The 14461-nt window shown below is 38.7% G+C and overlaps 1 protein-coding gene across 1 annotated transcript in view; it reads right to left on the bottom strand.

Annotated features, from left to right (window-relative positions):
• Positions 1–14461, bottom strand: part of PCCA (propionyl-CoA carboxylase subunit alpha) — a 557269-nt gene that overhangs the window by 223639 nt on the left and 319169 nt on the right. The gene's annotated exons all lie outside the window — the stretch shown is intronic.

The raw sequence follows: 14461 nt of genomic DNA, 5'->3' as shown, positions 1-14461 counted from the left end.
TTGATAATCTCCCCATTAGTCCTTATAGAGATCTGACAGTAATGCTGTTGCAGTCATAGGCCACTGCCAATTTGGTTTTAGCATACGGTATATAATAAAGCAATTTAATTAATAAATTTAATCATTTTTAGAACCATTACTTTTAGGAAATGGAGAGATTGCGGTGATCATCAATTTCACCGTTTATAGGGTGACACTGAAAAGGTTCCAAGCTCCAATAATTCACGTGTGAGGTTTTTTTTTTATTCTTAGACCCAAGCAATGCCCTTTGCTTTCTCCAAATAAAGTTTGAGATGTTCTTTATATCTGCTGAAGAACAAATATCAAAACCACTCTGCCTGACATTGCTCAATGCTGCTGCTTTGCAAAATGCTATAGAACCCATACTTGAAAAAAATAAAAAAGTATGAAAATACATAGCCATAATAAGCATGTGGGGGAAAAAACTTTGATTGCACAAAAAAAAATTACAATATGCTGTTTCCCTGGAGATAAGTTAAAAAGAAATAAGAAAAAAAAGATTGTGACTTGAATAGATGTATGATATGAAATTAAAATGTTTCAAGTTGAACAATCCAAAATGGATGAGGAAAGGTTAGAGTAAGAGAGAGAGAAATCAATTCTCCAATGGCAATCATGAATGGAAAAGAAGTATGAATAGGATTTGCCAGTGGGGTGCAACAGCTGCCAAATATCCTGCAGCCAACGAATTACAATAATACTGATGAAGTGTGCAAGAGCATTTGGAATCATTGCAGGGAACACAGGAAAAAAAAAACTCTAGCAATAATGAGCCTATTCTATTCTAGATCCCATCCAGCTTCTGTTGCTGGTTCAAAGAACAGAGAATGCTGGAAACTCTTTGACATCAACATTTAAATGTAAAAAAAATAAAAAATAAAAATATCAGCCATCTCAAAGTGCTAAAACAATAAAAAGATAAAATGCATTGTCTCAAATATGCAAAGTAACTAAATAGGACATTCGTTTCTGTTACTATTAAGCCGATTTTAAAATGCATAGAATATCATAGTTTTAGTAAGGACAATAATTTAATATGAAATTAGAAGGAAAAGAAAAATGGGAAAGAACACCACAGGTCGGATCATACAGCAGGACGTCTGCCAATGAAACAGCTTCCGCATAAATCACATTCTGCAAGCGCCACTTGGAAGCCTTCAGGTGTGATCTGGTGATTTACTTTCTCTCAGTAAATACAGGGGGGTAAATAGGTCAACTATTGATCTTCAGGCGCATTTTATAGCAGTGCAACTTGTTCTCTATTGTTTGGATGCTAAAAAGTACAGTTTATTGTCAGGCAACATATGCACAGTACATCACAAAAATCCCTTTTAAAAAGAACCTGTTACCATAAAATGCAGTGCAATCCATAGGCAGGATGTTATGGAGCAGGAGGAGCTGAGTTTTGGTGGAAATGAATCAGCAAAGTGTGTAACGCATACATTAATATCTCTGCTCTTTCTGAGCTCAGTGACCGGCATCCTTCTCTGTAAAAGTGTGTACACAAAGATAGATATCAGTCACTAATAGGACTGGCCACTTGGGGAAATGAGCTCAGAAAGTGCAGAGATCTTGGTGTATAAATTATATGCCAAATCTTTTTCTACAAAACATAAGTATATATCAATTTGCTTAGACTAACTTTACACTAGCGCCCTAAATCTTCTGGTATGCTGTTCCGGCAGAGTAACAGCCAGCCGTAATTCATCGTATCTGCCATAGCTGGATACTACCCTTTCCCCACCGCAACCCATTGACTTAAAATGGGACCTGGCGGGGATAGAGCCTGCTTCCAGCATTAGTACCTGGATTCGGCTGGTCAAAAACTACTGCAAGGTCTTCTGCCAGAACAGCCTGCCGGAAGATTTTAGCGCTAGTGTGAAACTAGCCTTACACAGTTTGCAGAGAGGGGAGGGTTAATTACAAAAACTGTGTTTTTGTGTATAGAGAGAGAAGAGAACCCATAGCACACACTGCAGGGGATAAGGGGAGTTCACACACTCCGCGGGATTATTATCTGTCAGCACAGTAGAGAACAGATCCATGATTAGCTGTAGAAGTAGTATGGTAACAAAGCTCTACTTATCACAGGCCTCAGTGGTCACAGTGGCATAAATGCTACATTACAGCAGTGATGTAGCATTCAAGCCTTCGTGACCACTGAGGTCTGCGATTGGCCACAGTGGTTATGTGACCCAGCAGCATCCTAGCCTTATGGGGACTGGAAACGGCTGGGAATGGAACATCGGCAAGACCATACACAGGCGAGTCTTCTTTTTTACGTTCAGGGGCAAAGTCCACAGCATAGGAGTTGTCGGCTTCAAGGCTGGACAACCCCTTTAATGTGTATGGACAGCATTAATCCTGTGGCCAGTCTGAAGGTATCTCAGGTATAGATCCTAATACAGTCCCTAAGGTCATTTCTCTACCACAACAGAGATTATCCTGCAACAGAGCCTGACATTAAAATTTAAAATGATTAGGTTGGGACTAAAGGCCCTATTATACCACATGATTTTTGGCTAATTATCGGGAACAAGCATTCATATTAACACTCGTTCCCGATAATTGGCCATATAATTGAGCAGCCGATTAGCCGATGGATGGTTGATGGCCATCTTTAATTGGGAAGAAAGATGTCCAATTATTGGCAGCACATCCCCCTGAGTAATCAGGGATGTGCTTCTGATAATGAATTCAACAGAATGAAGGAGGAACAACTGTGGCCACAATCTTTCCTCCTACATTGTTCTCATACATCAGTGGTTGCACTGCCAGATTGGGCCCTGTAATACCACTTGTATAGTTCTCCTCTTCTACACTACAAATAGATTGCAACTGACTGTTGGAGGCCTAAGCAATAGGACACCCTATAATCACTTATTCTCTGGGACTATAGTAGCAGAGATTTCTACAGAGATTCACATAATATTAAACTTCAGAATTATTTAGTTGGGACTAAAGGCCTTTTACACCGCACGATATTGGGCTAATTAAAGGGAAAAAATGTTCATAGGAACACTCGTTTCTGATAACTGGCTTGTATAATCAAGCAACTGATCAGCAAATGCTCGTTCATTGGCTGATGGTCATCTTTCCCTGTGTAATCAGGGATGTGCTGCTGATAATGAATTGAACAGAATGAGGGAGGAACGACTGCAGTCACAATCGTTCCTCCAACGTTCAGTTTCCATCGGCCTGTGTAATCAGGGACTACTTCAAAAGGGTTTGTCTAAAGAAGAACCCCCTTAAAGTCGGGAAAGTTGAGCTTTCATATAAGAAAACTTAAAGGGGTTTCTAGGGCTAGAAAAATGCAATACCAAGCACAGCCCATGGAAAGACATGGCACACTTTTGGGAAAAGAAAAACAGCAGATACCTTTTGCCCATTTTGGACAGTCCTGATTTGTTAGGTGTCTTGTGACAAAAAGCTAATCATAAACTGTCCCCTTGCTGAGACACACATGAATCAGTTATTATTTTTGGGGACACCTGAAAGTAATTGTTTAATGTTCGTGAAATTGCAACAACCGAGGAAATTAAGCATTACACAGTGCCCATTCAAAATGAATGGGTTGTCAGGGTCAACCCTAGGACTTCACACAGCTATGTCAACAAAAAATGAAAAAGATATGTCTTGTTTGGGCAAAAAAGACAAATCTGCAGTGTCCAGAAGGGCAAATTAACTGCAGGGTTAAAAAATGTGAAAGGTTGTATTATGTGGCACAAAGACCAAAAATATTACAATCAGTTATCTGCTCTATCAATTCTGCACTTGTTATGCTAATCAAATGACATCGAAGAGAAAATGACACCAGAGTTAGAATTATAATTCTATGCACAAATGGTGCCATATTAAAATTTCACACATTGTGATATGTCCGGTAACACAAGTACAATTTTGAAAACACTAATGAAAGATAAAAGAACAATTCCAATAAATAAATTAGGAAAATATAGACCACTGCCAACACAAGCTTTGCAAAGGAAGTACTGTGGGTAATTGGATTCTGAAATACAAACATTACATTAGTAGGCCCATGAGATAGTATGATGTAGCCACACCTGTAGAGTCATTTGGTTACACCCACTAAGACTGGAATAAAGACATAATGCAGCCAAACCATATAGCAGGAATTCAGTCACACTGGATGGTTTTTCACCGGCACCTTTACATCAAAAAATATAAAATCACTAAAGCCTAAAGAATGTTTCCATTTCGCACCAAAACCTGGAAAGAAACATAAAATGTAGCTAGTCTATTCACATGGAACCAGTCAAGCATTTCTACACCTCTAAATAGCTAAAGACTAGTTTTAGGTATGGGCTCCATGTCAATGGGCTTATTCAGGGGTCTAATAGCCTGGATACCCTGCCTTTAGTTTACCTTCTGATATCAACAAAGTTATATCAGGCTATCTCAGACATCAGAAAGAATTTAAAGGCTTTAGACAACACTGAACCACATTTTTATAGAATTATATGTACTTAAAAAAAAAAAAGAAAAAAAGAGGTTCATTAAAAAGTTTCTTGTTTGTTTTCTATATCTTGCATGTAACACACTACAATGCAAACTGCACAATACCGTTCAGACCTGATTCCATCAGACAAGCGCTGTGATGGTTCTGTGTGCAGTACCTCTCTAACCTCTCCTAAAGCTAAACTAAGCTCAAATCCTGTTTGATTTGGACTTGTTTTATTTATTTTTAATGCTTGAGCTTAGTTTAGCTTCAGGATAGGTCAGAGAATGGCAGCAGAGAGAGCTGTCAGATGGATTTAGCACAGAATGGTATCCTGCAGTGTAATGCATGAAAGCAGTAGAAGGAAAAATGAACATTTTTTATAAAATTATTTGCAAAAGAACATGCATTGAAAAAAATAATAATAATTGCTTAAATGTGTCCATAGTATTTGATGCACTATAGGAAAAGATGGTATAAGGCTGCAAAGCGCTTGGATTAAAGTTTCTGGCTCTGCACTGCTGCTGTCAGGGACAGTGCAGAGTCCAGTGATGCAGGCAAGGGAGTAATCAGAGTGGTCCCTTGCTGACGATCGCTCCGATTGGTAAGTCTGTGCAGACTAACCAATCGGAGCGCGGCAGTGTTAAAATGCTGGTTTCAGGCTCTGATCCACACTCTGCAGATCAGAGCCTGAAATCAGGCATTAGCTTTTCTATCTGTGCCCCCTGATGTGTGCCCTAATACTTCTGCCTACCCATCTGTACCCTGTGCGCAATACCTTAAATTTTGCCGACCATGCTCTGTACGCGCCGGCCCCTGTCTCCAACTGTGCCACCTGTGTCCCTAACTGCGCCGGTCTATACACCCTGCCCCCATCTGTCCCCCCTGTGGCGGTCCTCCTGAATGTGAAGGCGCCTGAGCCGCCGCCATCAGCAGCAAGTGTCAGCTGTATGTTGACACTCTGCTGCGGCATCCATGGGGTTAATAGAGGGACGGGGCTCCCTCTCTCAACCATCGGGCTGCCACTCTGTGATGGGAGCAGCCCGATGGTTGCCATGGCAACTGGACGCCTTGCAAAGGAGTCCTGTGTTGCCATCTACCAGGAAACCTGATAGCTGTACTGTACTTTGCAATGCTCTTGCATTGCAAAGTATAGTACTATCAGCCCCAATGGATCTTCAAGATCCAAGTGGGACTTAATAAAAAAAAAAGTGGGGGTGGGGGGAATGTACAAAAATAAATGTTAAAAATAAACAAAAATGTAAATGAAAAAGAAAATAAATAGCCTTTTCACATATCCACTCATTTATCAGAAATTAAAAAAAATAAAAATTAACTATTCATGATTAGTGTAAAGTATTATAGTGGCTCACTTTACTCAAATACTATTGGTAGGGTGCTTGGTTTATAAGTGGCTCACCCAGTCACTTGAAGGCTTTAAAAGTGGTAATCAAATATTTGTTAAACCAGCACTCACCATCTAAAACACATCTAAAAGCAAGTGATTAAATAACTAAAATTTATTCGAATAAATGTTAAAATATCGATGAATAATCTAAAAAAAAAATCGGTAGACATACAAATTCTTGAAACCACATATACATATAATAATACAGAAACAGAGAATCATAACTACTGGCAGAACCAGAGAATCATAACTACCCACCAACACCCTGTATCGACTGCAATATCTACGAGAGATTACAAGTATTACTAAATTCTCTATTCGAGATTTGAAAACTCAAGTCTAGATTGCTACCTCCTCCATACATCACGTGACATACAATCCAAGCTCCGCCATTTAAGTCACTGGACAGAGCACCACGTGAGACGCCAGCCTTTACTGCAAAAATCAAAATTTTATGGCTGCTATATAAAGATTCGAGACATACCAAATATATCGAAACAACAAGGAGGGTAAGTCTTTATATACCACGAGGGACGCCTCTGGTAAAGACGCCAAAGAAACTAAACAGCGAGTATCACCTTACGAATATTTGCAAGTAAATCGAGTGTTTAACAATCGGAAAGATTGAAGTTTACTTATAAAGGACTGTCGTTTTCCATTCGAACATTTAACAAGACTAATTTTGAATACTATATTGCTCGAATATTCAGTACTTGGAACATTCTTTGAAGATTGAATACTTCGACTGTTCTATTTATCTCTCATCCATCGATTTAATCAGTCAGTATAAGGATTTCATATTGGATCAATTATTCATACATATATCTATTGACCAATATTAACGTGCACGCATTAGATATTTTGTACATTTTATTTCATATTTTATTATGTATTATATGTATATGTGGATTCAAGAATTTGTATGTCTACCGATTTTTTTAATTATTCATCGATATTTTAACATTTATTCAAATAAATTTTAGTTATTTAATCACTTGGTTTTAAATGTGTTTTAGATGGTGAGTGCTGGTTTAACAAATATTTGATTACTCATGATTAGTATCGCTGCATCCGTAATAACCTGATCTATAAGGTACTAATACCGCATGGTAAATGCTGTAAAAAACAAACAAAAAAAACACTATGGCGGAATTGCTGCTTTTTTTTGCCTCACCTCCCCAAAAAAATTAATAAAAAGTGATCAAAAAGTCATATGCACACCAAAAATGTTATGAATAAAAACTACAGGCCATCCCGCAAAAAATAAGCCCTTATATAACTATGTTGACAGAAGAATAAAAAAAATATGGGTCTTAGGTTTTGGTGATGCAAAAAATAAAAAATAAATGTTTAATAAAAAGTGATTTTATGATATAAAAGTGGCAGAACATGAAAAAAAAAAACAACAACTTGGTGTTGCCATAACCGAATCAACCCACAAAATAAAATTATCTTATGAAATATACCACATTGAGAACCCCATAAAAAATAAAAAACACTGATAGAAATGCAATTTTTGCCTGCTTCACCCTACTATAAAATTAAATAAAAAGCGATCAAAAAGTCATATGTACCCAAAAATTGTAACGTCAAAAACTACAGCCCATCCCGCAAAAAAAATAAGCCCCCACACAGCTCAATCAAAAAAAAAGGCCCTTAAAATCTATTTCAGCAAATTCCACGTTACAAATGGCAGATGCTATGAAAAGAGAAAGGATTTTAGCAGCTCTCACCTTTAGTCACCTGCATGAAGCACGGAAAAGGAGTGGCTTGAACCTAGCCACACTTGATAAGTCCAAGAGCAAAAGAAAAGGTTGATTCCAGCTTCAGCGTATAAAAGTTTTCTTTATTCAGCTTGTAGTATAAAATCCGACACAAAGTCACATGGAGAGACACAGATTGTGACGCGTTTCGGGCTATGGTATTGAGCCCTTCTTCAAGACAATACAATGATATACTAAAAACAAAAGCTTTATATACCACACTAATGGATATGCTCCTCCTTCTTCAATTTCTGGATTGATTGGAGACTGCGTCCCAGACCCAGGTGTTGCTAGATTAGGAGAACCTCCCAGGAACACATGGGTGGGGACACAGTGTTTCAACAAACCCTCACATACAAAGAAGCCAATAAATGTATATATATAGAATAGTGCACTACATGTACTGCAGGGTTAAATCATGCTTTCTATTCAAACCCTTTGGTATGCAAGTGTCTAAAATGAACATCCAGTATGTTTCCCTACTTAAAAGTTTTTGTTTGCGATCACTTCCTCTGACAGGTGTGGAGACAACCTCCACTCCCTGTACAGGAAACGCAGAGGTATCGCCCTTGTGAACAGTGGCAAAATGTCTAGTTGCCGCTGAGACATTGCGAGACATGAAATGAGGGACATCGCTCAAATGTTTTCTTATACGCACCTTCAGTTCATTAGTGGTACAACCAACATATTGTAAATTGCATATTTTACATGTTATAACATATACCACATGGTCTGTTTTACAGTTTTTTTTTTTTTTTCAGCAGATGTTTTTTATTATTTGACAAGGATGTAACCTCTTTTGAAATGGACATATGTCGACAGCAGATACATTTTTTGCTGCCGCATTTATAGTTCCCGTTTATTTTAGGCCAAATGCTTGTTCTGGGAGAATTTTCCCTAAACAGACTGGGGCTGATTTTTTGGCCCACTGTAGGGGCTCTTTTTGCTACACATTTTACCCCTGTGGATACTATATTATGCCATTCTTCATTATAGTTTAGAACATGAAGATGTTTACGCATGATCTTACAGATCTTAAAATAATCTCTGCTATAATTAGTGGTGAAAATGATAGGTTTTTCTTTATTAGTGGTTTTTTCTTCTTTTTTCAATGTATTTTTACACTCCCTATCATCTATATCGCCATTCTCATTTTTGTTCTCATTGTCCATGTTCTCATTTTTATTTTTATTACTTTTTGGAAAAATGAGGGTTTCTCTATTTTTTGATCTGGCAAAGTTAATACCTCTATTGATATTGGTTTGGGTATAACCTCTTATTTTTAGTCTTGCTGCAATATTTTCAGCCTCTCTTTCAAATAGCTCTTGAGTAGAGCAATTCCTCCTGGCCCTTATCATTTCTCCTTTTGGGATATTTTTCAGGACGTGTGGTGGGTGGCAGGAGGAGGCAGAGAGAATAGTGTTGCCAGCTGTAGACTTCCTATGGGTGTATGTAACCACCCTGCTGGTATGATTGTTACCCTCCAGACACAGATCCAGAAAAATAATTTTCCCTGGGTCGCTGGAGAAGGTGAATTTTATTGATGCAGTACAATTGTTGAAATATTCTATGCACTCAGCTATTCTCTCTGTGTCCCCCTGCCACACCCACAGCATATCGTCGATATAACGACCATACCATTTGAAATCTTCTCTATAGGGATTGTGGTCAGAAAAAAGAAAATTATTTTCCCACCACGCCATATATATATTTGCTATTGACGGTGAGTATTTAGCTCCCATAGGGATTCCTGACTGTTGTAAATAATATTTTTTGTTGAACATAAAAAAATTATGTCTCATCAAAAAATCAATAACCGAGCATAAAAATTCCTGCAACTCCAAAGTATAATTACTGTAATGTTCCAAAAACCATTTTAAAGCAACAATAGCGGATTGGTGGGGAATATTTGTATATAATGAAGAGATGTCTGCTGTTACCCATGTATAATTTTTATGCCAGTCAAAAGAGAGAAAATTTCCCAAGACTGTGCCAGTATCTCTTAGATACCCCGGTATTAAAGGCACAAGTGGTTGTAACAGGGAATCAGCCCACTCCGATAAATTTTCGGAGTATGAGCCGATACCCGCACCCATATGGAGGGCTCAGCAACAGGAGGTTCTACTCACCGTAATCAGGCAAAAAACGCAGCGCGGGCAGAAAGCACCGAAAAAAGCAGGCGATATCCGAGCCGCAAGAAACAGCCAATGACATACAGGTGATCAACCTTTCCTCAAGGCCTATCTCCTTGTTCCAGGAGAGGGTTTTGAGAAAGGGTTTTACTTTCTCCCCCTCCTGCAGTTTTGACTTGTATCATACAATAATTGATGTTAACAAACTTGCTAGGAAATTGACACTAAAGAAACATTTCTCGTCTATGGATGAGGATATTAGTGTTATAACAGAGAATACATCAAATGTTAATTGTGATGTTATGATTGAAAATATGTGTCCATGTTTTACCTTTGCAGACCTGGTGCAAATTGCCTCACTCCAGGAGATGTGTGGGGACCCGGATGGGGACTGTTTGTGTAAAAGATCTACTACATATAAAATCTCTAATAAGAGCTTTTACCCTATACAGTCCCGATCCGAGGTCCTTGACAGATTCCAGGATTTGATCCAGCGGGATCTATGTGCTTTGAAAGCTATGTCAAATGAGAAAGTGTTGAAAAATAATCTGACAAAAAATGAACATAAAGCCTTTCTGGAATTACAAAATATGCAAGATGTTGTGATACGGAAAGCTGACAAGGGAGGAGCGGTCGTAATCCTTGATAGTGAGCTTTATAAGAATCAGGTTCTGGAATTATTGAAAGACTCCAACATTTATCTTTCTTTGGATTACAGCCCTCTCCTCCCTTGTCAGAAAATACTCAATACTATTTTGGATAGGGGTCACTCTCTAGGCATATTGTCTAAAAGAGAAGTTGAGTACATGTATGTGGAACATGCAATTACACCCATTTTTCACGCACTCCCCAAAATCCACAAACCAGGTTTCCCTCCTCCACTACGCCCAATTGTGGCGGGTATCGGCTCATACTCCGAAAATTTATCGGAGTGGGCTGATTCCCTGTTACAACCACTTGTGCCTTTAATACCGGGGTATCTAAGAGATACTGGCACAGTCTTGGGAAATTTTCTCTTTTGACTGGCATAAAAATTATACATGGGTAACAGCAGACATCTCTTCATTATATACAAATATTCCCCACCAATCCGCTATTGTTGCTTTAAAATGGTTTTTGGAACATTACAGTAATTATACTTTGGAGTTGCAGGAATTTTTATGCTCGGTTATTGATTTTTTGATGAGACATAATTTTTTTATGTTCAACAAAAAATATTATTTACAACAGTCAGGAATCCCTATGGGAGCTAAATACTCACCGTCAATAGCAAATATATATATGGCTTGGTGGGAAAATAATTTTCTTTTTTCTGACCACAATCCCTATAGAGAAGATTTCAAATGGTATGGTCGTTATATCGACGATATGCTGTGGGTGTGGCAGGGGGACACAGAGAGAATAGCTGAGTGCATAGAATATTTCAACAATTGTACTGCATCAATAAAATTCACCTTCTCCAGCGACCCAGGGAAAATTATTTTTCTGGATCTGTGTCTGGAGGGTAACAATCATACCAGCAGGGTGGTTACATACACCCATAGGAAGTCTACAGCTGGTAACACTATTCTCTTCTGTACAGGGAGTGGAGGTTGTCTCCACACCTGTCAGAGGAGGTGATCGCAAACAAAAACTTTTAAGTAGGGAAACATACTGGATGTTCATTTTAGACACTTGCATACCAAAGGGTTTGAATAGAAAGCATGATTTAACCCTGCAGTACATGTAGTGCACTATTCTATATACAGTGGGGGAAATAATTATTTGACCCCTCACTGATTTTGTAAGTTTGTCCAATGACAAAGAAATGAAAAGTCTCAGAACAGTATCATTTCAATGGTAGGTTTATTGTAACAGTGGCAGATAGCACATCAAAAGGAAAATCGAAAAAATAACTTTAAATAAAAGATAGCAACTGATTTGCATTTCATTGAGTGAAATAAGTATTTGAACCCTCTAACAAAAAAAGACTTAATACTTGGTGGAAAAACCCTTGTTTGCAAGCACAGAGGTCAAACGTTTCTTGTAATTGATGACCAAGTTTGCGCACATTTTAGGAGGAATGTTGGTCCACTCCTCTTTGCAGATCATCTCTAAATCCCTAAGGTTTCGAGGCTGTCTCTGTGCAACTCTGAGCTTGAGCTCCCTCCATAGGTTTTCGATTGGATTAAGGTCCGGAGACTGACTAGGCCACTCCATGACCTTAATGTGCTTCTTCTTGAGCCACTCCTTTGTTGCCTTTGCTGTATGTTTTGGGTCATTGTCGTGCTGGAACACCCATCCACGACCCATTTTCAGTTTCCTGGCAGAGGGAAGGAGGTTGTCGCTCAGGATTTCACGATACATGGCTCCGTCCATTTTCCCGTTTATGCGAATAAGTTGTCCTGTGCCCTTAGCAGAAAAACACCCCCAAAGCAAAATGTTTCCACCCCCATGCTTGACGGTGGGGACGGTGTTTTGGGGGTCATAGGCAGCATTTTTCTTCCTCCAAACACAGCGAGTTGAGTTAATGCCAAAGAGCTCTATTTTGGTCTCATCAGACCACAGCACCTTCTCCCAGTCACTCTCTGAATCATTCAGGTGTTCATTGGCAAACTTCAGACGGGCCTGCACATGTGCCTTCCTGAGCAGGGGGACCTTGCGAGCCCTGCAGGATTTTAATCCATTGCGGTGTAATGTGTTTCCAATGGTTTTCTTGGTGACTGTGGTCCCTGCTAATTTGAGGTCATTAACTAACTCCTCCCGTGTAGTTCTAGGATGCTTTTTCACCTTTCTCAGAACCATTGACACCCCACGAGGTGAGATCTTGCGTGGAGCCCCAGAGCGAGGTCGATTGATGGTCATTTTGTGCTCCTTCCATTTTCGAACAATCGCACCAACAGTTGTCACCTTCTCTCCCAGCTTCTTGCTAATGGTTTTGTAGCCCATTCCAGCCTTGTGCAGGTCTACAATTTTGTCTCTGACATCCTTGGACAGCTCTTTGGTCTTTCCCATGTTGGAGAGTTTGGAGTCTGCTTGATTAATTGATTCTGTGGACAGGTGTCTTTTATACAGGTGACTAGTTAAGACAGGTGTCCTTAATGAGGGTGACTAATTGAGTAGAAGTGTCTAACCACTCTGTGGGAGCCAGAACTCTTAATGGTTGGTAGGGGTTCAAATACTTATTTCACTCAATGAAATGCAAATCAGTTGCTATCTTTTATTTAAAGTTATTTTTTCGATTTTCCTTTTGATGTGCTATCTGCCACTGTTACAATAAACCTACCATTGAAATGATACTGTTCTGAGACTTTTCATTTCTTTGTCATTGGACAAACTTACAAAATCAGTGAGGGGTCAAATAATTATTTCCCCCACTGTATATACATTTATTGGCTTCTTTGTATGTGAGGGTTTGTTGAAACACTGTGTCCCCACCCATGTGTTCCTGGGAGGTTCTCCTAATCTAGCAACACCTGGGTCTGGGACGCAGTCTCCAATCAATCCAGAAATTGAAGAAGGAGGAGCATATCCATTAGTGTGGTATATAAAGCTTTTGTTTTTAGTATATCATTGTATTGTCTTGAAGAAGGGCTCAATACCATAGCCCGAAACGCGTCACAATCTGTGTCTCTCCATGTGACTTTGTGTCGGATTTTATACTACAAGCTGAATAAAGAAAACTTTTATACGCTGAAGCTGAAATGGCAGATGCTGCACCTTTACTTTTGAATTCTGCCGTCTGCCCATACAGCAGGTTACAACCACAGATGACGTGTTGCCGTATTCAGGAGAAAAATGGGTAATACATTATGGGGTCCATTTTCTCCTGTTATCCCTTGCTAAAGTGAAAAATTTGGGCTTAAACGGCTTTTTCTTGTAAAAAATATAATTTTTAATTTTCACAGCCATCTGTTTCTAAATATTATAAAAAAAGTGGTCAGTAAATTATTTGAGGGGTCTAGTTTCCAAAATGGAGTCACTTTTAGGGGGGTTCCTCTGTAGGGGTGCCTTAGTGTGCCTTCAAATATAACACGACAAAAACGGAATTTTTTTTTATGAATTTTAAAAAATTTTGGTACATTTTAATTTTTTTTTTATAAAAAAAGGTAAAATACATCAACTCAAATTTACCACTATCATGAAGTACGACGTGTCACGAGAAAACAATCTCAGAATGGCATGAAAATGTAAAACTGTTCCAAAATTATTACCACATAAAGTGGGTTAATATTTTTAAATAAATTAGACAGCAATTAAAGCCTGCATTACACTGGCAGATTATCGCTATAATACAGCCTTAGGCCTCTTTCACACTACCGTATTTTTTTCCCGTTTTGTGGGCCGTTTTATGCGTTCCGTATACGGTTCGTATACGGAACCATTCATTTCAATGGTTCCGCAAAAAAAACTGAATGTACTCCGTATGCATTCCGTTTCCGTATTTCCGTTTAGTTGAAAGATAGAACATGTCCTATTATTGCCCACAAATCACGTTCCGTGGCTCCATTCAAGTCAAAGGGTCCGCAAAAAAAACGGAACACATACGGAAATGCATCCGTATGTCTTCTGTATCCTTTCCGTTTTTGCGGAACCATCTATTGAAAATATTATGCCCAGCCCAATTATTTCTATGTAATTACTGTAGATGCAATACAGAAAAACGGAACGGAAACACAATGGAAACAAAAAAACATAA

This window comes from Bufo bufo, chromosome 3 (genome assembly GCF_905171765.1).
Source record: "Bufo bufo chromosome 3, aBufBuf1.1, whole genome shotgun sequence".
Classification (NCBI taxonomy): domain Eukaryota; kingdom Metazoa; phylum Chordata; class Amphibia; order Anura; family Bufonidae; genus Bufo; species Bufo bufo.
This window is presented reverse-complemented; position numbering and strand designations above follow the sequence as displayed.